We start from the raw sequence: 25,184 nt of genomic DNA on the forward strand, positions 1-25,184 counted from the left end.
TTCTTTCTATTTTGGTAGGAAGTTAGATATAAGTTTTAGAGGCTTCATTCCCAAATGTTAACTTGGGCTGGTTTTTGGTTGATATAGATTAATTGTCACGAACCCATTCGGGTTATTTGGTTAGGCTATTTATAATGAATGTGTAACGAGTAGTAGTTTTTAATGTAAGTTGGTTGTAATGATTGTTATTGACCTCATGTTGTAAAAGAGGCTATTTTACGTATATAGGACCGTTGTACTGCACTGATATAGAATGTTGGTTATTTGCACCCTGTTAGGTTCTGATTGAACTACATTCATGGCTTCCTGATGAAGGCTGTTAGCCGAAACGCGCTTAGGTTTTACCAGAATTCTAAGCAATGTCATCACTGAATGTTGTTTTTACATGGTAAATGTGCTATTTGAATAGATGAATTCAGAAAGTTACTCTTGAACTTTAAAAACTGTGAACATAGGTAATACAATTGAAACACAGTATTAAAATTTGTATTAGGCAACAAAATTTGATAAGTGTAATTGCCAGACAATTTTTTGATTTTTTTGATTCTTTAATTATAATTTTTAAAAAAATGTTGATAAAAAAATATATAGAATCAGTTGTTGTCCACTGTGTATTAAATAGGCTGCATTTACACTGTATTTGATTATGTTGTATCGTGCTGGTTGTTTAGGTTCAGAAGTATTATTCTCATCTTCGTAAATGTATCTGTTTCACACTTGATCTACTTGCCCCGGTTTAGGAATATTAGGCGGGGGTACCTCTTTTCTTTACAAACATTGGGCCGTATTATCAAGAAAGGGCGATACATTATCGCCGATTTTATCAACAGGAAACTGCCGCTAAAGCGGCGATAATGGGCTTGATAATATGCCCTTGTGAATTCCCATAGAAGCCCAGGTGCTGGTGTTAACCTGGGCTTCTATGGGAATTCACAAGGGCATATTATCAAGCCCATTATCGCCGCTTTAGCGGCAGTTTGCGGCGATAATATATCGCCCTTTCTTGATAATATGGCCCCCTGTCTCCATAGCCTGACTGTGTGGGGGGTTTCTTAGTTTTAATTGTATATATTACACTAGTCGTAGTCTTTTGTATTAATTCTTGTTCTTGATTTGTTTCTATTTTGGTAGGCAGTTAGATATAAGTTTTAGATGCTTCATTCATTGAATTTGTAATTAAATGTTCACTTGGTGATGATTTTTGGTTGACATCGATTAATTGTCACAAACCCATTCGGGTTATTTGGTTAGGCGGTATATAATGAATGTGTAACGGATAGTAGTTTTTAATGTAAGTTGGTTGTAATGATTGTTATTGGCCTCATGTTGTAAAAGAGGCTATTTCATGTATATAGGACCGTTGTACAGCACTGATATAGAATTTTGGTTATTTGCACCCTGTTTAGGTTCTGATTGAACTATATTCATGGCTTCCTGATGAAGGCTGATAGCTGAAACGCGCGTAGGACTTACCCTTGAACTTTAAAAACTGTGAAATAAGTAATAAAATTGAAAGACAGTATTAAAATTTGTATTTGGCAACAAAATTCTGATAAGTGTAATTGCCAGACAATTTTTTGATTTTTTAAAAATGTTAATTATTATAAAAAGAACATTTCAATAAAAAAATATATAGAATCAGTCCACTGTGTATTAAATAGGCTGCATTTACACTGTATTTGATTATGTTGTATTGTGCTGGTTGTTTAGGTCCAGAAGTATTATTCTCATCTTCCTAAATGTATTTGTTTCACACGAAATCCTCGTAGATGTAAACTTTAAAATGAATTGTAGCTTTGCAAGTTCAATTGCATAGTGATTGGTTGTGTGACAAGAAAAAATAGAATCGAGCTTCAGGAATGGAGTTTAGTTTTATGGGCCACATGTACCAGCCAAAATCGAGTTCGCAAATGGGGCGAACGCAAAAAAGTATTATTACATGTATTGAAACCCATTTTGCGATTTGATATGCTGTTACCGAATCACGAAAGGGTTTGCGATACGGTATTTGGAAGGGGCGTGTTTAGGGCTTCCCTTTCAAATAGCGAATCCTAATAATATGTATGAATGTTTTGTGACCGTGAATGCAGTCACAAAACATTTGCATTTTACCACCTACTTCAAGTAGGTGGTAACCCATTTGCTAATGGGAAGGGATCCCCACGGACCCCTTCCCCTTTGGGAATGGTTGTAAAAACTTTTTAAGAGCAGGCAGCGGACCATTGCCTGATCCTAAAAAATTCAAAGAAAACTTTTTATTTTTCAAATGCAACCTGTTTTCCTTTAAGAAAAATGAGCTGCATTTAAAAAAAAAAGATTGCTGTATTCAAAAGCGAACATGAACATGGTGGTCTGCTGACCCAGCAGGCCAACATCACCAAGAGTTTCATGTACCAATTCCTAATGAGTCGCAAATTGCGATCTACTTCATTATTATTAATGAGGTACGTCGATTTGCGACCCCCTAGGAATCGGTATATGAAACTCTTGGAGTCCAAGCATTGGGAATTGAGATTACCTAATTGCAATTTGCAGAAAATCACAATTAGGTCATTGCAATTTCCAATTTCGATGCATGTGGCCCTATATTATTAATTTGACATATGCTGTTTTATTTGCTTGGAGATGATAGAAACCAAGGACCTCATATATGAATATTCCAAGATACTGATTTGCAATTTGTGGTTTCTTATTTGGAATGTATTATAATGGATTCGGAAAAAGTAGTCACAGTTTGAGCACCATCTTCTACCGAAAGCATTGATATTTTGAGAACCACGCTATGTATTGGTTGGTTCACAAAATACTGAATCGCAGTGTGTAGCAGTATGACCTACCTCATTAAGGTAATTTGCAACCCACCACAATTAGCTAGCGCAATGGGCATGATGACCGGTATGGGTCAGCAGACCACGTTGGTAACTGCTTTTAAAAAAGCAGCTTTTATCAAAAAGACTTTTTTTTTAAGTTCCGCCCATTTTTCTACCAGAAAAACAGGATATGTTTAACAAAATGTAAGATTTTACTATAATTTTATTAGTAGCAGATAATGGCCCCAGGGATTACTGCCTGCTCCTAAAATGTTTTTATGCACATTCACAAAGGGGAAGGGGTGCACTGGGGACCCCTTCTCGTCCGCAATTAGGTACCACTTATTTTGACTCGGTAAAATATTACTGTTTTACAACAAGATTTCAGTCGCAACACATCATAGCTTAAGGAATCACTATTTGGAAGAGACGCCCTTTCCACACCGCTTTCAAATACTGATTTGGTATTTACTTGCTAACTCAAATTAGCATGGAGTGTTACCGAATCGCAATTTGGGTTTTGTATACTTAAAAATTCCAATTTGAGGTTGCAAAGGCTCCAATATGACCCTTGTGGCCATAAACTTCCTTTGCACATGAGGTCCCAATCTTTGTATTCATTGCAACCATTTTGCAGACAGCCATGTGTTGAGCTAAATTATGGTATACAAATGAATATCAATGGAGGTTTGGGATCCATGTAAAAAGCAATGGATCTCAATGCTCTCTTTCATCCATTTTATGAGACAAATTGTCTGCAAGGGGGAAATGGAAAAACACAGCTAAATTAAATATGGTAGCCAAGCAAAGTTGAAACAATGCATGAAGTTCTTGTTTTATTCCCCAATAACAGCCACAAACACCAAATCTACAAATGAAATCAACATTTTGCTTCATCAGGGGGCCACGGAATCGAGTTATATTATGTGTATTTGCAAAGCACACTATCAGTCGCGAGAATATCCTGGCGCTGAGCAGGTGTGTGGGCCTACCCCTGCTTATGGTAGGTCCTGTGATTCTGAAGAAAAAAAAACACATTTAAAGAAACTTTTTCTGGTGAAGCGGTCTCCAACTTAATTCCCAAAATGTTAATTCAGTCCTGGAATGTGTTGTTTTGGTCGAAAAAGACAAGTTGCTGTCTATATTTTTTCTAGGTTCCCCTTCACCTCCCTGGCTATCATCATTCCGGGATTTCTTTCTACTGGTTTTTTCAGTCTTTGCCACTAGTCTTCTACCCTGGTCAGTTCCCTCACTTTCCATCAAAACTATGCTTTTATCTGTACCTCTGTCCTTGACTTCTACCTGTTGCCTAGTACGGTTACCCTCATTACCCTTGTACCAATTCCAGTGCCTATTCTGAAGTAATAACACCCCTATTTTTACCCTAGTATTGCTACCTCTAGGTATACAGAGGTACCTTTATTCCAAGCTATTCGGGGGCTCTGGGCCAGCATGGGGTAGGCTCACGCCTGGCTCCTTGGTCCACACGGGGCTCCTTCGTCACCACGGGAGCCCCGCACCGCCGCTGCTTGCTTCCGACTGCTTCCTCTCGGTCTGCAGCCACGCCCCCAGACCGGCCCGCCTCAGCCTGGCTTCCAAGTTGCTCCCTCTACTCTTCATTCGGGTCGCCGCAGGCAGAGCGGCGGCCCACAGCGAATCCCTGGGTCGCGGCGTTGATTCCGGGTCATATTAAAGTTTGGCCATATGCTGGGTAGGCACCCGCTTAGTTTTATGGCGCGCACGTCGCGGCACACAAGCAGGGTAGGCACCCGCAAAAGGGGGCATTTTAAACGCAGCAATATGTGGGGTAGGCACCCGCCAGCTTCAATTGGCCAAAAGCACGCCAAAACACGGGGTAGGCTCCCGCAGGGCTTCACAATGAAGCAGTTCCTTTAGGCCAAGCAGCGCTTCTGCAGCACAGCGCCTCGGGGGCACAGTCCTCTTAACGCAGCGCTGTAGGATCCCTCAGTATATCGCTTTTACAGCCCAACGTTGCGGAGGGCGGACACTCCTCTTCCCCGGGCACTTCTGATGCAGCGCCCACAAGGCGCCAGGTCCCATCAACAGCCTCAGGAGCCCCAGGGTAACGCTTCTCACCTCCTGGGGGGTCCAGTCCAGCCCCAATGTAGCGCTCTCCTCTTCAGGGGCTTTTAGATGTAGCGCTCGGTGGTGCAAGGTCCCAGCAGCCTCAGGGACCTAGGCTGGCGCTCCTTCTTCCGGGGCCAGGTTGCAGAGCAGCGGGCACTACTGGGCCAGGTCAGCAGTCAGTGGGAACTCATCAAGACAGGGCGATAGGCTTTTAACCATCCTCCGCTGTAGCGTGGCCCTCCTCCTGTGCAGCAGCCTGTACTCCTGCAGTGGGGCTTCCACTAGCCCTGGGGACAGCAGAGGGGTGTTAGTTAGGTGCAGGGTCCAGCACACAGGACCAAGTGGTGGTTTCCCCTGGCAGCAGGGCCCCTAACTCTCATGTCCCTGCTCTGTCTCAGCACATGGGGGCACAGCCCCCTTATTTATATGCCCCTCACCCCACCTACCAGGCAGTGCCAGAAGCTTCTGGAATCCTCTGGGGAACTGGTTCAAACTGGCTCTGGGGGAAGAGTAGAGCACCCTGGGTGCCAGGCTTTCCCTCCAAATTCTGGGATGGCTGGGTACCAAACAACTAGACCGCTAACCCACTGCAGTCAGGTGGCACAACACATAGCCACAGCATCCATTTTAAATGCCACATTTCACCAGGGTGCATTTTTACTATGGGGGTTAATAAGTGCACACACCATTGCATTACATTACACATTGAACAGGGCATCTCATACCACACATGGCCTATACAACTTCCTTTACCATGGGGGCAACATCCTAAACTAGGGGGGTGAAAAGCGAAAAAGTTTGGGGGGAAATGGGCCAAGTCCAACAGTACACATCAAATAGTCACAGGTGTTTACACTGCTGCTGCAGTCTGTGCTGTACCTGTTATTTGAGAGAGGAGGTTTCACAGATATGTCCTGAGCTCTACCTGTTCTTTGACAGTAGGAAGCTGGCTCTGTTGCTGCAGTGTCAGGGAGAGGGGTTTTTGCTGTCCCTGTTCCACGAAGAAGGGAAACTTGCCCTTCTGCACACGCTGCACCTGTTCCAGGAAGGAGGGAAACCTTGCACTTCTTCACATGCTGAACCGGTTCCACCAAGGTGGGAAGCTTGCATTGAACTAGTAAGAAACATTTTGTGCAATTGGCCTTCTCCAGAATCCGAATAATTGTATGCCCAGGTCTTAACATAGCAGTTAACTTTATATGCTGCTTTGTAGCTCCCATACCATGTGCTCTCTGCTCTCTCTTGGCTCTTTTAGCTTCAGTACCCTCTGAAGTGAATTAACAGGTTTCTGCTCCACCATGACAAGGATTGGATTGCTTAACAAGGGTAATGTTGTCTTATGCTGATGAAATCCAGCCACTAAACATCAACAATACTGCCAAAGAATTTGCCACTGTAGGTAAATTGAATGTTAATTATGCAATAGACTTCCCAATAGTTTCTGCAGGTAACAACAAACAATTCACTTTGTGTAGGGTGTTGTCCTTTGAGGGTTAACTAAAATTAGTAATATAGCATGATTTCATTTGATTTTTAGTTTTTTTATAGCACTTGGGTGCCCGGAGTGGTCTTGGCACTGCTTTTTGCAAAAGATGATACTAGATATAGGTGTACTGCAGCTAATTGTCAAAGAGCCAGGTTTTTAATGATTTTCTAAAGGAGATGACGTTGGAACTGTTAAAGTTTAAGGGAAGTATCATCCAGAGTTTTGCTGTTCCTGCAATGAAGCCCACCGTGTACTCTCTTTGTTCTGGGAACCACCAAAAGCTAGTCAGCAGAAGATTGTAAATTTCTATATGGAGTATACCAGACAAACGGATTCCTAAAATAGTCTAGATCAACCTTGTGCAACTCTTCATAGGCTAGGCATAATATTTTAACTTTAATCCTTTTGGCGACTGAGAGCCAATGCAATTTGGCCAGGCCCTGGGACACAGATTGATGCCTGGGGATTCCCAGAAGCATTTGTGCAGCAGCAATTTGAAGTACCTGAAGTCTCTGCAAGAGTCCTTTTTGTATGTTTAAAAATAGTGCATTTCCATAGTCCAACTTGGACAGAGACAAAGCAGTAACAACAGTCTTTTTGAAGGTCTAGTAGAATGAAGAGGCAACTCTTCCTAATCATATTTAAGATGAAAACACTACTGAAGTTAGGGCATTAACCTGGTCTTTAAAGGTTAGTCTGTCATCAAAGATGATCCCTAAATTCCTAATCTTTCTTACAGGTGATGAAAGGGAACCCATCTTGTTCAGCCACCAACTCGCTGACCAAAAGGAAGTGTTGTTCCCCATAAGAAGGACCTTTGTTTTCCCCGAGTTCAACTTCAGGCCATTATTCTTCATCCAATCATTGATCTGGGCCATGCAGGAGTTAAAACGTTCTGCTGTCTCTTTCACATTGCTGGATACAGAGACAATTAAAAGAGTAGGGCTCAGCGATGAGCCCTGTGGCACACCGCAAGGTACCCTGAATTGTTCAGAGGAGAATGGTCCCATCTGCACATATTGTCCCCTATCTGTAAGGAATGCCTCAAGAAGTTCAGGGAACTAGTGTTGTGTGGTTCATATAAACCTACATAGGATCTGCACGTTTAGACAACATAGACTGTGGGATTGGTGTCCAGACTGATTCCAGACACCCCTACCGGGTATGTTTGCCTGTATACCAGCTAGCTCACAGTGCCACTAGAAACCCCTCTTACCAAGGAGAGAATAGTTCTTGGCAACTATCGAACATGACAACTCTGTCCCATCAGGGATTGTGGAAACGGTACAGTACTTTTCGCTCAGTCACTCATGCTCACTTTGTCTCAGAGAGATACACAGAATAAACAGTGGAGACATTTTTCAATATGCAAAAGAAAGAATCGATGGACGGAATGCTGGACAATGCAAACATTTACCCCTAGTCACAAGGATCTGGGTTTAATCCATCATTCCTTTGCTCACCACACCACTTCAGTTTGGACCCAGCCATAAGTAAATCAGTCTTGACCCTGTTCCTTGTGGGGACAGTTCAGCCCGAACTTGTAATTGTCACCCTAAGTGGGACGGGTATGCCCAGCAGTTGGTCCCGTGATCTCCATGCCACTGGAGTCAAGCTATCATGGCTGATGAGGGGTGAAACCTCGAAAACGGTCCTAGGATGCTTGTTTCCAGTCCAGGGAGGACCTGGCCTGGCAGTTCAGACCAGACTGTCCCCACTGGGCACAGGGCCGTCACTGACTTGCATATGGCTGGGTCCAAACAGGAATGATATGGTGAGCAAAAAAAAAACTATGGAGTTAGGCCCAGATCTCTGTACTGACATTATTCTGCATTCTGTTCATTAATTGTTGTTTTGACATTTTTAAATAAGCATTTCTTGAAACAAAATCTTTCTAGTGCAAAATAGGTGTGCTGAAACAACCATTAGATAGAAACAGATATAGAGGATTATAAGCACCAACAGAGTAAAAGGATGGTAGATTTCTACCATAGTGCCAAAACAATGAATACAGGCAGGTATAAAAATACATGACAGTAAAAAATGAGTACTCCTACGATGCAACCCTAACTAGATGTACCCAAGTGTACCTAGCATGTATGTAGGTGGATAGCCAAGAATCTCTCTAGGATAAAATCAACCCAATTTCCTGAAGAGAGAGACTGTGGGACCCCATCTTGGTCTTGAGATGAACACTGCGAGCTGGATTGCCTGCGTGCAAGAACCACAGCGTCTCGCGTCAGTGTTTCAGCATGGAAGTTCTTTTCTCCTCTGCCTACCTCAGCAAGATATGGTGTTTATATACCCAAAGTGGTACCCTCAGGGGTTCTACCTTGCTGTGTCATTTCGGACTTAGGATGATGGAAGAAATGACCCTTATACATAGTTATTATGCCGTAGAAAGTAGTCCTGCTGAGTTTCCAAGAATTCTCATACATAATAGACGAGGCTAGTTTTCAGGGAAACCCCACGTCCTGTAAGCAGTACCATAACTACATAAAAGGTCCGTCCTAAGAACCGTTATGTAGTGTAATGGTGGGGGAGAATATAGGTGAAAGGTTAGGTGACTACCTGAGCCTATATTGGGATACCTATATGAAACATAACACCCACTCCTCATCCGAGCGGATGACATATTACAATTCTAACGTATTTGTAGGCGTATGCAAACAACTAATAAAGCCATAAAACAGTGTTTAAAAATGTAAAACGTCCTAAAAAATGCTAAGATAATAGTTTAAGCGATAGAAGTCTTTACTAAAATGTGTTCGTAGATATAGTTCAAACAACTATGAGTGATTGAAAGCCATGCAGCTCAGCAAAACTTTTTATTGTTTAAAATTCCACATTAGGTTGTTTTTGAAAATGGCCACATTTTTCCCAGCACATGATGAGCCAAATGTGTATGTGTCCTGGCTGGGAGACGCAACATCGCTGTTGATTGCCATTGCAGATGACGATCCCTGCAGCGCCTCACAGATTAGGTCAATCGAGCACAGATGATCTTCTGCCGTACCCACTGCCAATGTTGAGGAGCTGGTACCCGTTCCAACAGGAACTGAAGCATCCTGTGATGGCTCTAAGGATGCAGACATCAACATGGGAATACGCTGAGGACACAGCAAAACATGGGCCTTTATCGGGTCCAGTAAAGCATCAACGTCCATTGGCGGAACCGATGGAAGTGTTAGACAGAGATCCAACATGCATTCTTGTCCGCAGAACAGGCATCGGAGGACAGGCAGAACTCACTCAATCCAGACTGATCTAAATGACAGGAACCAAGACTCACTCAGTTCGTGGAGGCGCGGTGTGCCCATATGGATTACCATGCGATCACGGTATCAGCGCTCCAAGAGCGTTTTTCCATCTCCTTCATGCCTGGGACGTCCGTTGTGTAGCAGAAACATGACAATCAGGATACCTGCTATTAGGAACAGGATCAGCGGAAGCCCTCCAAAAATACTTCTGAATACGGAGTGTATGAAATTGGGAATAACTCTGAAGACTGTATGAAAGGTGCTTAACAGTCCAGAACCTATGATCTTAAATAGGTGTACTATACCCATCATATCAGACATGTTAAAGATACATTGCACCATTTCTTTGAAATGAAAAGGGCAGTTTGTGCATACTAGTACCTGTATCTCAGCTGAGGACCTTGCGACCTGAAGATCATAAGTCTCTCGGGTGGAGGTTAAGGGCACAGTTTTTTGTAAAAGCATGGCTATCATTCGACTCAGAGTATCAAACCATATAAAGGAAACATTCAATGAAGGCCATAACAGTGCCTACCTGACTGCGTGGGTCTGTGGAAACAATAGTCGCATACAACATGTAAATCTGGAGTTCAAAGTGACAGATATGTGATGCCTGGAAGCATCCCACAACAACCTTGATCATTCGGCATCAAGTAACTCCCATTCAAGAGCAACTTGAACACCGGATTAATCACGACATCCAGGGACCCTTTCAAGTGACAGGTTAAGTTTGCAACTGAACCATTACAGGCCCCGTGAAGCATGACATCCTGGCATATGAGAGACCCTCTTAAAGAGTTTTCGCAGTTTGTACCGCTTAAAAACACTTCCATGTCCCCACTCCTGCATCGAAATCTGTACGGAAATTCCCAAGATTCCCTGATGAATTCTCTACCCATCACTTCACATCTGCCTGCCTGTTGTTGTTCTAGGAAATACTGAAACTGGAAAGTGGTGACCGGTAATGTTATATGCCCATGGATTAACCATTCTGTCGATCGTGACTCTACCACAGTGAAAGGTAACTTGTCCAGTTTTTCAATATGCAGCATTGTAGATTTTGCTCCCCTTTGTGCCATTGTTATCTATTTTTCAGTTAGATTGTATGCAGAGAACAAGGAAGTACTTTTGATACATCAAGCTGCAGTTCCACTAGTCATTATTAGGTGTCCCTCATGAGTCAAATGCAAAAGCTTTTCACTTGAGGGACACCTAGCAATGACTAGTTGAACTGCAGCTTGATGTAATAATTTCAATGCTTTTGCATTTGACTCGTGAGGGACACCTAGTAACGACTAGTTGATCTGCAGCTCTTTGTAGAATTATTTTAATAGTGGATAATATAATATTTACTGCCCACTGCTAATCTTGTCCCATAATGCTTTGCAGGGCCTTTGGTTAGGATTGTATTTTTGCCCATAACTGTGCTCTTGGTGGCCCTAGGAGGATGGGACCACCACTGAATCGTTCAGCATGATATGCTCTTTGTGTTCAAGGCGTCTGCTTGGTCCTCCCCCTAGGTTAGGGGGACCCCAAAATCATCACCTCTCTCATTGCCTGATATTTATCATTTTCAAAGTTCACTTTTGTGATTTGGTAATATGCTTTTTAGCATGTAAAGTTGCTTTATCAAAGCATTGGTGGGTGCAGTTTCATAGTTTACTCCGCTACGTGGAGGAACTGAGTTTTTTTTAATGGATTGCGTAGTTAACAAAGCTTCCCAAACTCCGCCATTAAAGCGGAGCTTATTGCCCAGGGTTAGTATCCGGTGTCTACACCGTGATATGTTCATTCAACTCCACTGTCACCAGAAATTCCATCAGGTTCTGGTGAGCTATTGTTACTTCTGCTGTGCTGTCTAGCATCGTCAGAGCCCATTCCCCGTTCAGAGTTGAGTCCTCAGAATTCTGGGCATGTTTAACTTTAAGGGCTGCTACTTTCTTCTTTTTAAATTGAGGTTTTGATTTTTGTCTTTCTTCTTTTTTGGAAGAATAGTCTGAAGCATGTTGCATGTCTCTGGACTTTTACGCTCTTCTTGTCTGTGTTTTGACAGTCCTTCACTCGCTGAGTTTTTTGATGAACCCTGAAAGGAATGAGAGGAACGGTTATCAGTATCCTGATACCTGTCAGATTTTTTGATTTTATCATTATTCCCAAGGTTGTAGCTTCTTTCGGAGGGCTCCTGTTGAGGAGACCCACCCTAGATTGAGATCTATTCTTTTGTTTTTTGTTGCTATCCCATTTCTTCTTGGAAGAATCAGGTGCTTGCTTGGTGTTATCCTTTTCAGGACCACCCATGAGCTGTGGTTTCGTTGCTCTAGCTCCCAAACTATCTCTACCTAATTCGGCATAGGTATCTTCGATAATTTTAGGTAATTCCCGCTCATGTTGTACAGGAGTGAAATCCCTCAGCCATTGGCGTATTGTCACTGCTGCTGCCTCCCCTTTTATGTTTGCTAAGACAATAGCTGATACCTGGGCAAAATTACCTAATAACTTCATCCCTAAGTTCAGAGCAGGTTCTGCTCCATACTCATTCTGTATTTGTCTTAATACATCTGGTATTACTGCTAATGAAGGGATACCATGAGTTCTGGTTTATATGGTAGCGAAAACTGTACCCCAAGAGGTACAGTCCTCTATCTGGGGAGCTATCCCCATTAGCAAGCAGATTGTTAGCATTCTGTGTTTTTCTTGAGGGCTAATGTGTAGAAACACGGTCTCTAGCTGTGTTATTTTTGAGCTATCCATAAAGGCATTTGCTCACGTTTGGTTGGCATTTTACCCATAACTGTATGTAGCGTTTGTGGTGGTATTTTAGTTGTAGATCCCTTAATTTGTCCTGCTTGTGTAGCACTTGCTTGCTGAAGTGAGAGTTTTCTCATCACAAACTGTGTCAGGTTTCTGTAACATATTATTATTTCTTTATGAAGTGGACATAAGTCTGCTACTGACATTGTGTCAATGTCTGGATGTGGTGTGTAGGCTGCTAGGACTGGCCAAGTCGCTCCATCTCTTCCGAGTGGACAGAGTCTCACTTTTTCTTTTGTGTGTGGGAGGGCGCCTTTAAACCAGTTTATGTGCTCTAGTAGGTGAGCGGAATTTCGATGTCCTCAAACGGACAGTATTCGTCTGGTGTTTCATCTTCAAAGTAAGAATGAAATGTATTTGATTGGGCATCTGCTTGTGGGAATTTAACCCATGAATAGAATACCTGTTCTATATGATTTGTGTGCCTCAAACACGAATGTAACTGTCCCACCCTTAGCTGTGACCCCATAGTCAGCTAGTTTTAAAGTAAGAGCAGTTCTGAAATTTTCTGAAATGTTTATTTCATCTTCTTGCTGTAACTGAACGTTGTGCTGGTGCAGTGGTGTCTTTGTACGCCATTTAGAAAAATAAGAAGTTTCAAGGAAACTGAGATAAGGTTTTAAGCACAATAGCAACTATTTGTCCTTCAAGCTTGATAAACCTACAGCCAATGCATAGGATATACCTACTCACCTATGACGGATTGTTCCCTTCCCACTCCAGACGTCCCTGGGGAAATGTGAGTAGGTGTTCTCTGACAATAGCACACCTGAACTACTCAGTTTTGACTGTTAAATAAGTACTAAACCAACGTTGCCGGTGCCATGTCATGTAGTTCCTAGAAACCTATATAGGATCTGCGCATTTAGACAACATAGACTGTGGGATTGGTGTCCAGACTGATTACAGACATCCCCACGGGAGATGTTTGCCTGTATACCAGCTAGCTCACAGTGTCACTAGAAACCCCTCTTACCAAGGAAAGAATAGTTCTTGACAACTATCGAACATGACAACTCTGTCCCATCACGGATCATGGAAACAGTGCAGTACTTTTCGCTCAGTCACTCGTGCTCACTTTGGGGCTGATTCACAGAACTAACTTAAGACAAAATCCTAAACTTACTACTTTTGGTATTCACAGAAGTTAGGATTTTGTCTTAAGACAGACTTAAGACAGAATCAAGACAGAATCCTAACTTAAGTCTGTCTTAAGTCGGTCTTAAGTCTGTCTTAAGACAAAATCCTAACTTCTGTGAATACCAAAAGTAGTAAGTTTAGGATTTTGTCTTAAGTTAGTTCTGTGAATCGGGCCCTTTGTCCTAGAGAGATATACAATAAACGGTGGGACCGATTTTCAATAAGCATTTATTGAACCAGCATCATTCTAATGTAAAATAGATATGCTAAAACAACCATAAGTCAGAAACAGATATAGAGGATTATAAGCACCAACAGAATAAAAGGACGATAGATTTCCACCATAGTGCTAAAACAATGAACACACGCAGGTAAAAAAATACATGACAGTACAAAATGTGTACTCCTACGATGCAACCCTAACTAGATGTACCTGAATGCACCTAGCATGTATGTAGGTGTGTAGCCAAGAATCCCTCTAGGATTAAGTCAGCCCCATAACCTGAAGTGACAGACTGTGGGACCCAGTCTTGTTCTCGAGATGGACCCCCGCAAGGGATGTCAGAACACTGTGAGCTGGAAGCAGAAATTCAACCAACAGATCAAGGGAGACGCTTAAGGTGGTCAGTGATTAACCCCCAAGATTTTTATGTTAAATTAGTTACTGAAGGGAAAGATTACATAGAGACCTGTCTAGATGCTACAATAGAGGGCAGAGGAGTAGTAGAGGCGTTTGAATCCTTAACTAAAATCGTAGAGAAACTCCTGACAACCAAGAAGCCCGTAAACCTGCAATCCATGCCCAGATGGTTTGATGCTAACTGTTCTAAAGCGTTAAGAGACTTAAAACAGAGCCTGAAAAGGGACAAAAATGAAATCCCTCGCTGTAGACAGAACTATAAAACCCAGGTCAAGATCAGAAAAAGCACCCTCCAAAAAGAAATCTGGGCAGACTTAAGGGAGGCCGGTGAAAACAAGGACTATACCCAGTTCTGGAAAATTATAAATAAACCATGTTTTCACGATTCAAGCTCCCCAGTCATCAGCTCAAACATTCTGCCGGAACAATGGATTGCCCATTTTAAATCGCTGTACAACCAGCAGGATGTAGACATTGGTGACGGAATATGGAGGGGGCCAAGGGCAGAAAAATTCGAATTATCTCTGGATGAAGTTCTCAAGGCAATACTAGGGTTAACACGAAACAAAGCCCCGGGCCCAGATGGAACCCCCCCGGATCTATTTCTTAGCAACACGGACATTTGGGCCCCAATGGTTATGAGAGTATTGAATGCAGCCATCAAAACGGGCCTGCCGAGATCGTGGTCCACTGCGGTGATTGTCCCGATCTACAAGAAAGGCTGTAGGGACAGCCCGCAGTGTTATAGACCAATCTCGCCTACTGGATTGGACTGACACCCATAACATCTTGGTGGACACCCAGTATGGGTTCAGAACAGGGAGATCAACCACCGATCAGTGCCTCAACCTGTACCTGCTCACTGCTAAGTACACTAAGGCGTCTGAAGGCACCATGTATATGGGGTTCATGGACTTAGCAGCAGCTTTTGACAATGTTAACAGAGCCAAACTATGGTCGATCATGTCCAACCTGGGAATTGATCCGGATCTTATCAACATCCTGAGGGAACTTCATTGGAACACCACTGCCAAGGTCCGCTACAGCGCGGGGGGGGTGAGTACCGATCCCTTCCTGTGCTCGGGCGGGATCAGGCAGGGGTGTATCCTGGCACCTTTTTTGTTTTCCCTCTATATAAACGGCCTGGAGAGCGACCTAATAGCATTGGGAACTGATTGCCCAAAGGTGGGTTCACGACACCTGCCAGTACTTTTGTACGCCGATGACGCCGTCCTCCTAGCCCGGACGGCGGTCGGCCTGCAGCTCCTAATCAAGGGTTTCGCAGATTTTATGAGGAAATTGGACCTATCTGTAAACATGACAAAATCCTTCATTATGATAGTGGGGAAGAAACCTCAGAAGAAATTCGTATTCAAACTGGGGGAACATGTCTTGGACAGTGTTAAAACATTCCCATATCTGGGTCTTTTATTCAATGAGAAGCTAAAGTTCGCCCCGCTGGTAGAGGAGAGGGCGAGGAGACTTGTCTCAGCTAATGGAGCCATATTAAACTTTGCTCGTCGAATGGGAAGGTGGTCCCCTGAGCAGGTGTTGACTTTGTATAGATCAGTCAGCATCTCAAAGACCATCTACGGATCTGAAGTCTGGGGTTTCAGAGATGCTCAACTAATCCAAAGTGAGGAAGAGAAATTTCTAAAAAAAACTGCTAAAACTTTCGCTGAGCACCTCCGCTGCAGTAACACATAATGAGCTGGGAATAACATATATAGCGGACTTGATTAGACTGAGACCCATACTGGCCTGGATCAAAATTTGGCTAAACCCCAATGCGGAACTATCCAGACAGATTATCCGGGATTGCTTGACGAAAGAAAAATGTCTCCAAATCCCCTGGCTGAAATATATTAAAGATACCCTGGGGGAAATAGATGAACAAAGGTTATTTTTGGACCCATCCTTGGTGGACATATACACCAGCCACTCGGTACAAGGGCAATTGCTGGACAAATTTAGTGGCAGGAGGAGGGAGCTTGACTCTATTAAATCCTCGGTAGTTGCTCACTCGCTAGTCTCGAATCAAATTGGCATGGAACCTTACCTCTTTTTATTGCATAGTCAGCAAGAGAGGTTTTTAATGACTCGTTTTAGGCTCAATTTGTTGCACCATAATTTAGCTCATCCATCAGGGTTTACTCCAACAATTGAGCAGAAGGGTGCCTGCGGCTGCGACAATAGGTCTCCGCAGGATACCCTTCATTTTGTATTATTGTGTCCTTTTTTTAAAACACCTCGTCAAAGATTTTTAGTAGGGGTTTTAAAAGACTCAAAAATCATCCATGCCAAATCTGCCTTACTGTTTCTGCAAAGAGCCACTGAAATGCGAACCCTATGTGCTATTATAACCTTTCTTAAAATTGCTTTTAAATTAAGAAACACTAGGGGCTGTTGAAATTGGTAGACAAGGGAGGTATCTATTATGTGACTCTGGGCTTTTCTATTTCATCTGCACTTTGGTCCTATTACTCACAAAAACTCTTCTTTTTTTAAAAATGTGATGCCCCTTTTTCTTTTCTTTCTTTTTAAATAATGATATGTTGTTGAGAAAGTTTGTGATCATGTTTTTTACTGTGATGTATTTTCATGATGGTTTTTAACCTTCGAAATAAATAAACAAACTGAAACTGAAACTGTGAGCTGGAGAGTCTGCGTACTGGAACATCAGCGTCTCGCGTTAATATGTCAGCATGAAAGTCCTTTTCTCCTCTGCCTACCTCAGCAAGATATGATGTTTATATACCCAAAGTGGTACCCACAGGGTTTCTACCTTGCTGTGTCATGTCGGGCTTAGGATGACGGAGGGAAGGACACTTGGATATAGTCATTATGCAGGAGATAGTAGTCCTGTTGAGTTTCCAAGAATCCTCATACATAATGGATGAGGCTAGTTTTCAAGGAAAACCTGACGTCCTGTAAGCAATACCCTAACTAGGTAAAAGGTCAGTCTCAAGAACCGTTATGTAGTGTAATAGTAGGGGAGAATATAGGTGAAAGGTTAGGTGATTACCTGAGCCTATATTGGGATACCTATATGAAACATAACTCAAGTCCATTTATTCCTAACTCTGAGAGTCTGTTGATCAGGATATTGTGGTTGACAGTGTCGAAGGCCGCCGACAGATCCAATAGGATCAGGGCGGTCTTCTCTCCAGAGTCTAGAATAAATCTTAATTCTTTGGATGCCATAATCAAAGCAATATCAGTACTGTGATCTTTCCAGAATCCAAATTGACTTGAATCTAAGATTATATTAGGATTTATATAGGTCGCTAATTGTGCATTAAGTGCTTTTTCTAGAACCTTTGCGGGAAATGGCAGTCTAGAAATAGGTCTATGGCTGCTAGACTCCCGTGGATCCAGATATATTTTTTTAAATAGAGGAAGAATAGAGGCCATCATCCAATTATCTGGAAAATTACCTATTTTGATGATTTCATTGACCAGTCTAAAAATATAGGTGAGTTAATAACTCCCCTAGCAAATACCTAACTGAAAGTATGGCCTTTACTGTGAGTGGTGTCTGATAACTATTGGTTTTACTTGACAGAGTCAGAGGCAGATACCACTATTTCCTTTGATGCAAGATAGCCCACATACCAATGTCACTCAGTACAATCAAGTTAGATACCATATAAAGAAGGAGCTAAGAGTATTCCTTAAAAATCTATAGTTATTGTAACCGGACAAGTTGAAAATAGAATAGCAAACCAGCATTGGCAAAGCAAATAGGATTCGACTGCAAAAGGACACGTTATCAGCATTGCTATAGCTTGCTTGTATCAGCATTAGCTAGTACCATAATGGCCAAAAGGGTGGCGCAACATTTTGGAATGGGTTTCATAATAAAGAAAAGCCATTCCAAGATGACAGTTTATGTGTACACATGCGCCCTGGTGCATGCATCGTGACACATGGGTCCAAATGAAGCCATTCCAAAATAGCCACTGATGTGCACACATATAGTCACAAATTTGTTTTGATTTAGGACTGCTTCATGCTACACCTGCAGCTATTTTGGCATTTTTGATTTACCATGCCAACATAGCTGACAGCCATTTGAGAGTGGTAAATTGAAGGTCAAAATGGTGTGCAGGAACCCCAAAACAAGGAAATGAGTGGTTCAGTCGCACTTTACAATTCCCGAGCCCCTGTGGGAAAAATTATTGACTACAAATGGGAAGCAGGACAGGCAACAGGATGGGGAGTTGTAAGAAAGTGTCCTCTTTTTGCAGGGGTGCCCCCACTTTTTGCTGAACAGCTGATGTACATTGACTGAGTGTGGGTACCAAGGACACTGTGGCCAGGGAAGGCCTCTATGGGTTTCAGCACTTATTGTGCCACCCTTAGAGGCCCTGTACCTTGACACACTCACACTGCCATTGCAGGCTGTGTGTTTTGGTGCAGAACAAAGTAAAGAGTCGACATGGCACACATCCCTGTGTGCCATGCCTACAACCTACTGTCCTGGCATACATCAGCCACCCCTCTAGCTGGGTGCACTATACCAGTGGTGAGGGTACAGGTGCATGAGCTTGTACCCCTACAGTGTCTAAGCCAATTCTTAGACATTGTAAGTGCAGTAATGTCATTAAGAGTATACTGTGCTGGGAGTTTGTCATTACGAACTCCACAGTACCATAATGGCTTTACTGAAAACTTGGAAGTTTGCTATCAAACTTCTCAGCACATTAAACCCACACTGATGCCAGTGTGGTATTTAATGAAAAACGACCTAACACTAGTGTCCAGGCTGAGTGGCTGCTCACCAGCTGCCACCACCAGCCATGTTTCTGGACCCCTGGGTCGAGAGCCAGCAGCTCTCCGGGGTCTGAAACAATGCACATCCTGGGACGAGGTGCCAAGCCTGCTCCCCCAGGATGGGCAGGGTGCACGAAGGGGAAGCTTCAAAGGCTTGCCACCTTTATGAGCTTCCCCAGGCCTTTTGCTGCTTCCAGCAACTGGCCCCCACTGGTTCTGACCCCCACTTTGGGCAGGTGGCTCAGCGGGAAAACCAAGTGAGGAAGGTGTGCATACCTTTGCGAACTACACCCCTCAGGTGGGGGAGGCGAGGTGAAGCCCAACTCTTAGTCCCCACCATCTTGCAGATGGGGGGACCCAGCCAACCAGAGTGAGGCCACAGGAGGGTGTCATAATAGGGTGTGTACCCACCCTAAGGAAGGCCCCCATTAAGTGGTGTGTGTGAAGACTAGAGCACAGAGCCTAAGGCAGGGTGAACAGGAAGTGTTGGAGCCTGAAAGAATGGCCTAACCTTCCAAGATGAAAGGTAAGAAGACTGGGAAACCAGTTTCTGTATGGCAAAAGTGTCAGGGCCCTTCTCATCAGAGAGAGGACTTGGACACCCCAGAGGGAACTGAGCCTATGGAACTTGACCCTTGCCAGGTTGAGCTCTTAGGTCCATGGGGAACATCTAGGGAAGAGCTGTGCCTTGGACAGCAGGACTGTCCAACTCTTGAAAGCCTAAGGCAGCAAGCGGCTGCACAGGAAAAGGAAGATGCCAGTGGTACTACTGTACACTGAGGCCAGAGACCCCAATCCTGGAGCCACTAGCAGAGTGGTAGTGCCTCAGAAGTACAGGGAGTTGTTACTAACTTTAGCTCATGACATCCCCCTAGCAGGACATCTGGGCAAAACCAAAACCTGGGAAAGGCTAGTTAGTCACTTTTACTGGACCCAGATGTCTCAGAAGGTAAAGGAGTTTGTCAGCTCCTGTGCCACTTGTCAAGCCAGTGGCAAAACAGGTGGACGCCTAAAGGCCCCCTTGTTCCCACTACCATGTGGAAAAAGTGGAGTGCAGTACAAGTTTACTACACCCTATCACCCACAAACCAATGGTCTTGTTGAGAGGTTTAACAAGACATTGAAAGGCATGATTATTGGGCTCCATGAGAAACTCAAAAGGAGATGGGATGTCCTCTTACCATGCTTGATTTTCGCCTACAGAGAAGTCCCTCAGAAGGGAGTAGGGGTTTCCCCTTTTGAACGTCTGTTAGGCCATTCTGTGAGGGGACCACTCTGTCTTGTAAAAGAGGGTTGGGAGAAGCCTCTCCAAGAACCCTAACAAGACATTGTGGACTCAGTGCTAGGCCTAAGGTCCAGAATGGCTGAGTACATGGAAAAAGCTTCCAAAAAGTCTTGAGGCCAGCCAGGAGCTCCAGAAGCACTGGTATGACAAAAACGCTGCATTGTTAGAATTTTAACCAGGGAAAAGGGTGTGGGTTTAAGAGCTAGTGACACCAAGGGCTCCCCAAGACAAATGGAGTTGCCATTACCCCATCTTAGAGAAGAAAAGCGAGGTCACCTACTGGGTGTACATGGGCACAAGCAGGACAAAAGGGTGATCCATGTGAACTGCCTTAACCTTTTTCATGAGAGGGTTGACATCACCAGGCTGATGGTGACTGATGAGGATCAGGAGACAGAGAGTGAACGTCTCCCTGACTTCCTCTCCTACAGCCCCTAAGTTGGGTCAGTGGATGGAGTTGTCTTTTCAGACACCCTCTTTGCCCAACAGCAGGCTGAGTGCAAGCAAGTCTTGCAACAGTATGCTAAAGTATTTTCCTTGACTCCTGGTCAGACAAATTGGTGTACCCATGATGTGGACACTGCTGACAGTGTAACTGTCAAGAAAAAAATCCATCGACAGTCTGATCAAGTCAAGGAAAGCATCAGAGCTGAAGTCATCAAGAGGTTGCAGCTAGGGGTTATTGAGCCCTCTGAATGCCCTTGGGCCAGCCCAGTGCTACTAGTCCCCAAACCTCATCCCCAGGGTGGAAAGAGAGAAATTAGGTTCTCTGTGGACTATAGAGGGCTCAACTCTGTCACCAAGACAGATGCTCACCCTATCCCAAGAGCAGATCAGTTGATAAAAATTTGGCTGCACCCAATTTATCTAAGAACCTTTGACTTTATTGCAGGGTACTGGCAGATTGGCATGGCACCAGGAGCAAAAGAAAAGACAGCATTCTCCACACCTGATGAGCATTATCTGTTTAAGGTTATGTCTTCTGGTTTAAAGAATGCCCCTGCCACCTTCCAAAGGTTGGTGAATCAAGTCCTTGTTAGATTGGAGTCCTTTGGTGCAGTATATATCTAGATGATATTGCTGTCTTTAGCTCCACCTGGGGAAGTTTTTAAAAGCCCTGTAAACTGCAGGGCTAACTGGCATCCAAATGCCAGATAGGGCAGGGAACAGAGGTGTACCCACCTTGTTGGTGGAGGTCAAGTGCAACCATTATTGTCCAAGATCCATTCAGCCTGGACTGGGCAGCTCCAACTACCCAGACCCAAGTCAGGGCATTCCTTGGGTTGAAAGGGTACCACAGGAGGTTTGTGGAGGGATATTGGTCCATTGTGACTCCTCTCACATAAAATACCTCCAAGAAGATGTCCAAAAAGGTAAACTGGACAGTCAGCTTTCAAAAGGCTTTTGACACCCTGAACGAGGCAATGTGCTCTGCACCCATTCTCAAAGCTCCATACTATACAAAGCAGTTCATAGTGCAGACTGATGCCTCTGAGCTAGGGATAGGAGCAGTCCTATCAAAGACCAATGATGAAAGCCAAGCCCAACCTGTTGCTTTTATAAGCAGCAGGCTTCTCCCCTGGGAGCCGCGTTGGAGTGCCATTCAGAGGGAGGCCTTTGCTGTGGTTTGGTCCCTGAAGAAGCTGAGACCATACTGGTTTGGTACTCACATCCTAGTTCAAACTGACCGCAGACCTCTCAAATGGCTAATGCAGATGAAAGGTGAAAATCCCAAACTTTTTAGGTGGTCCATTTCCCTACAGTGAATGGACTGTATAGTGGAACACATACCTGGGACTGCCCAAGCCAATGCAGATGGACTTTCCAGGTTCTTCCACTTAAACAATGAAGACTCTCTAGGGAAAGGTTAGTCTCATCCTCTTCCGTTTGCGGGGGGTGGCTGTGTAGGAAAGTGCCCTTTTTATGCATGGTTGCCCCCACTTTTTGCTAAGCTGCTGATGTACTTTGACTGAGTGTGCCCTTGGGCTCCTGCCAAACAGGTACCCAGAGCCTATGTTCTTTCCCTAAAACTGCATTGAAAACAAAACCCAATTGGCACTCTTTGGCTAAAGGGCAGTCTCTTGTAAATGGCACGGCAAGGCCTCTAAGGGCTGAAGCACATACTTTGCCACCCTAAGAGGCCCTCTACCTTGACACACACACACACTGCCTTTGCAGGCTGCGTGTTTTGGTGCAGAACAAAGTAAAGAGTCAACATGGCACAATCCCTGTGTGCCATGCCTACAACCCACTGCCCTGGCATACATCAGCCACCCCTCTAGCTGGGTGCACTATACCAGTGGTGAGGGTACAGGTGAAAGAGCCCTGTACCCCTACGGTGTCTAAGCCAATCCTTAGACATTGTTAGTGCAGTAATGCCACTAAGAGTATATGGTGCTGGGAGTTTGCCATTACGAACTCCACCGTACCATATTGGCTTTACTGAATACGGGGAAGTTTGGTATCAAACTTCCCAGCACATTAAACCCACACTGATGCCATTGTGAGATTTAATGAAACATGCAAACAGAGGGCATCTTAGAGATGCCCCCTGAAAAACTACCTAACACTAGTGTCCAGGCTCAGTGGCTGCTCACCAGCTGCCACCACTAGACATGTTTCTGGACCCCCGGGTCGAAAGTCTGCTGCTCCCGGGGGTCTGAAACAATGCACATTCCGAGACAAGGTGCCAAGCCTCCTCCCCCAGGATGGGCAGGGTCCACGAAAGGGTAGCTTCAAAGGCTTGCTGCCTTTATGAGCGTCCCCAGGCCTTTTGCTGCTTCCAGCAACTGGTCCCCACTAGTTCTGACCCCCACTTTGGGTGGGAGAATCGGCAGAAAAACCAGGTGAGGAAGAGAGGTGTGCCCACCTTTGCCAACCCCACCCCTCAGGTGGGAGAGGCGAGGTGAAACACAACTCAGTGTCTGCCATATTGCAGATGGGGGGACCCAGTCAAGAGTGAGGGATTTGCCCACCTCCCACTGGAGGGTGGCATAATAAGGAGTGTACTCACCCCAAGGAAGGGAACAATTGGTCCCAACCTTTTACTTACCTGTAACGCCCCTAAATTTAGTATTTAGGGGCACCCCTGAACCTTGCCTCCTCAGACAAGAATCAACTACGAAGAAAAGAAGGACAGAAGAAGCCGTGCCAAAGCTAAGATGAGGAGGACCCCCACTGATTTGGCCCAACCCTACCGACCTGTCCCCACCTCGAACCTGCAGAAGCGAAACTCCGGTGTGTCCTGCAGCCAGCAACCTCAAGAACCCGAGGACCTCCCCTGCCTTCCAAAGAAAAGACTCTGGCTCCGGCCAAATCTGCAAGTCTTCATCAATCTGCACCCGACGCCCACGGGCCGAGTTTGAGTGGCCTAACACCATGAAGCAGTCTCCCCGGCAATCCTGACCCTAGATATGGTGATCTCTGACCTGCCTCGAATTCCCCAGCTATGCCTTCAGCCTCTTTCTGGAGGGTCCCTCTGACCGCAACTGGAGCTGGTAAGGAAAACCCGACGCCTAAAGACACCAACAGCACCCGTAGCCCCACGGCCTTGGGTGGCCCAACCGACGGTGTCCCAGTATCCCTAGGCATCCCAACTTACCTCTCCAACTGGTGATCACTTCCAAAAGATATGTCCCCGAGCCTGCAATCTTTGTTGAAACCGGAGAATCTCCATTGAAATCAACAGGGCACTCAACGCCAAACCAGCACCCTGCACCCAGCGGCCACTCCAGGTGCACTTTGTGTCCTAAACAGATCCCCCTTTACCCTGAGCCAAACACCAGGAGCTTTGCTCCAACAACCATGTAGCCTGCTTGTGAGCACCCACCAACCAGAGGCCCCCTATCGCCCATTGGATAACATTGGGCCTCAGCACTCTGCACCCGGCTGCCCTAGTGCCACTGAGGGTGTTTTTTTTTTTAGAGGATCCCTTGTTATAACAACAGAAACTCAACCCCAAAGACCAAGTACTTACCTGGTAACCGATAACTTTATTTCTCTCCTTAGGAATACATGGACTGTTTTTTTTCTGTAAAATGTTTTAAGTGTGGAGTTGATTTGTATGGAAACCTGAAAATCGACAACTGTGCAAAACTGATTTTACTTACCTTTTCTATAGGAAATGTCCCAGTGTGATATCTAGGCATATCACACTGAGTAGAAAAAGTAACTTAAAAAGTAATCTGACAAGTAACTAAAAAGTAATCTGAACAGTAATTTCGATATTTTGACTTTCAAACTGCATTTGAACCTGCATTCAATTGTAAACAATGCATAAGATTTTGTAAAGCATTTATTTCACTTACCTGTGCCAGGCTTGGCTTGGTTCTAGAAACAAAATACCTTAATATTTTTATGCAAATAAAATTGGTCTGAGTTCATTCTTTGAGTGTGTGACATCATTTGCTGATTGAGTGTGTACAACAAATGCTTAACACTACCCTGTGATAAAGCCTTACTGCTCGCCCCATTACGACAAATAGAGAGTAAGGTGCTATCTACTTTCTCCTCTGTAAACCTTTGCGTTCCACTGGACCCTGTGCACACTATTCCTCATTTTGGTATAGTATATACAGACCCAGCTTCCTACAGGAGTCCTGTCCGGAGCAAGGCTGGAAGAATTTGGGAGCAACAGATGGGGAGGGGAGTAGAGAGCACCAGAGGAGGCAGAATATTGGGGTGTCGGCAAGAACGAGCGAGTGGGAGAGACCATGTAGAGGAAAGACATGAACTCCCATGAACTGCTGAAAGGAAAGGAATAAAGGAAAGTCTGCAGTGGAAGGATACAATTTCTCCAATAAGAACCGAAATGCTCCTGGGAAGGAAATACAGAAGACTAGGGAGGAAAATCAATGGCTCAAGAACGGAGACCTGAAATAGACAACAA

The 25,184-nt window shown here is 44.3% G+C and overlaps 1 protein-coding gene across 1 annotated transcript in view; it reads right to left on the reverse strand.

Annotated features, from left to right (window-relative positions):
• The window catches only part of LOC147663262 (acyl-CoA dehydrogenase family member 11-like), a 281,187-nt gene that overhangs the window by 103,096 nt on the left and 152,907 nt on the right, over positions 1-25,184 (reverse strand). The window lies entirely within an intron of this gene.

This window comes from Lissotriton vulgaris, unplaced genomic scaffold (genome assembly GCF_964263255.1).
Source record: "Lissotriton vulgaris unplaced genomic scaffold, aLisVul1.2 SCAFFOLD_2210, whole genome shotgun sequence".
Classification (NCBI taxonomy): Eukaryota; Metazoa; Chordata; class Amphibia; order Caudata; family Salamandridae; genus Lissotriton; species Lissotriton vulgaris.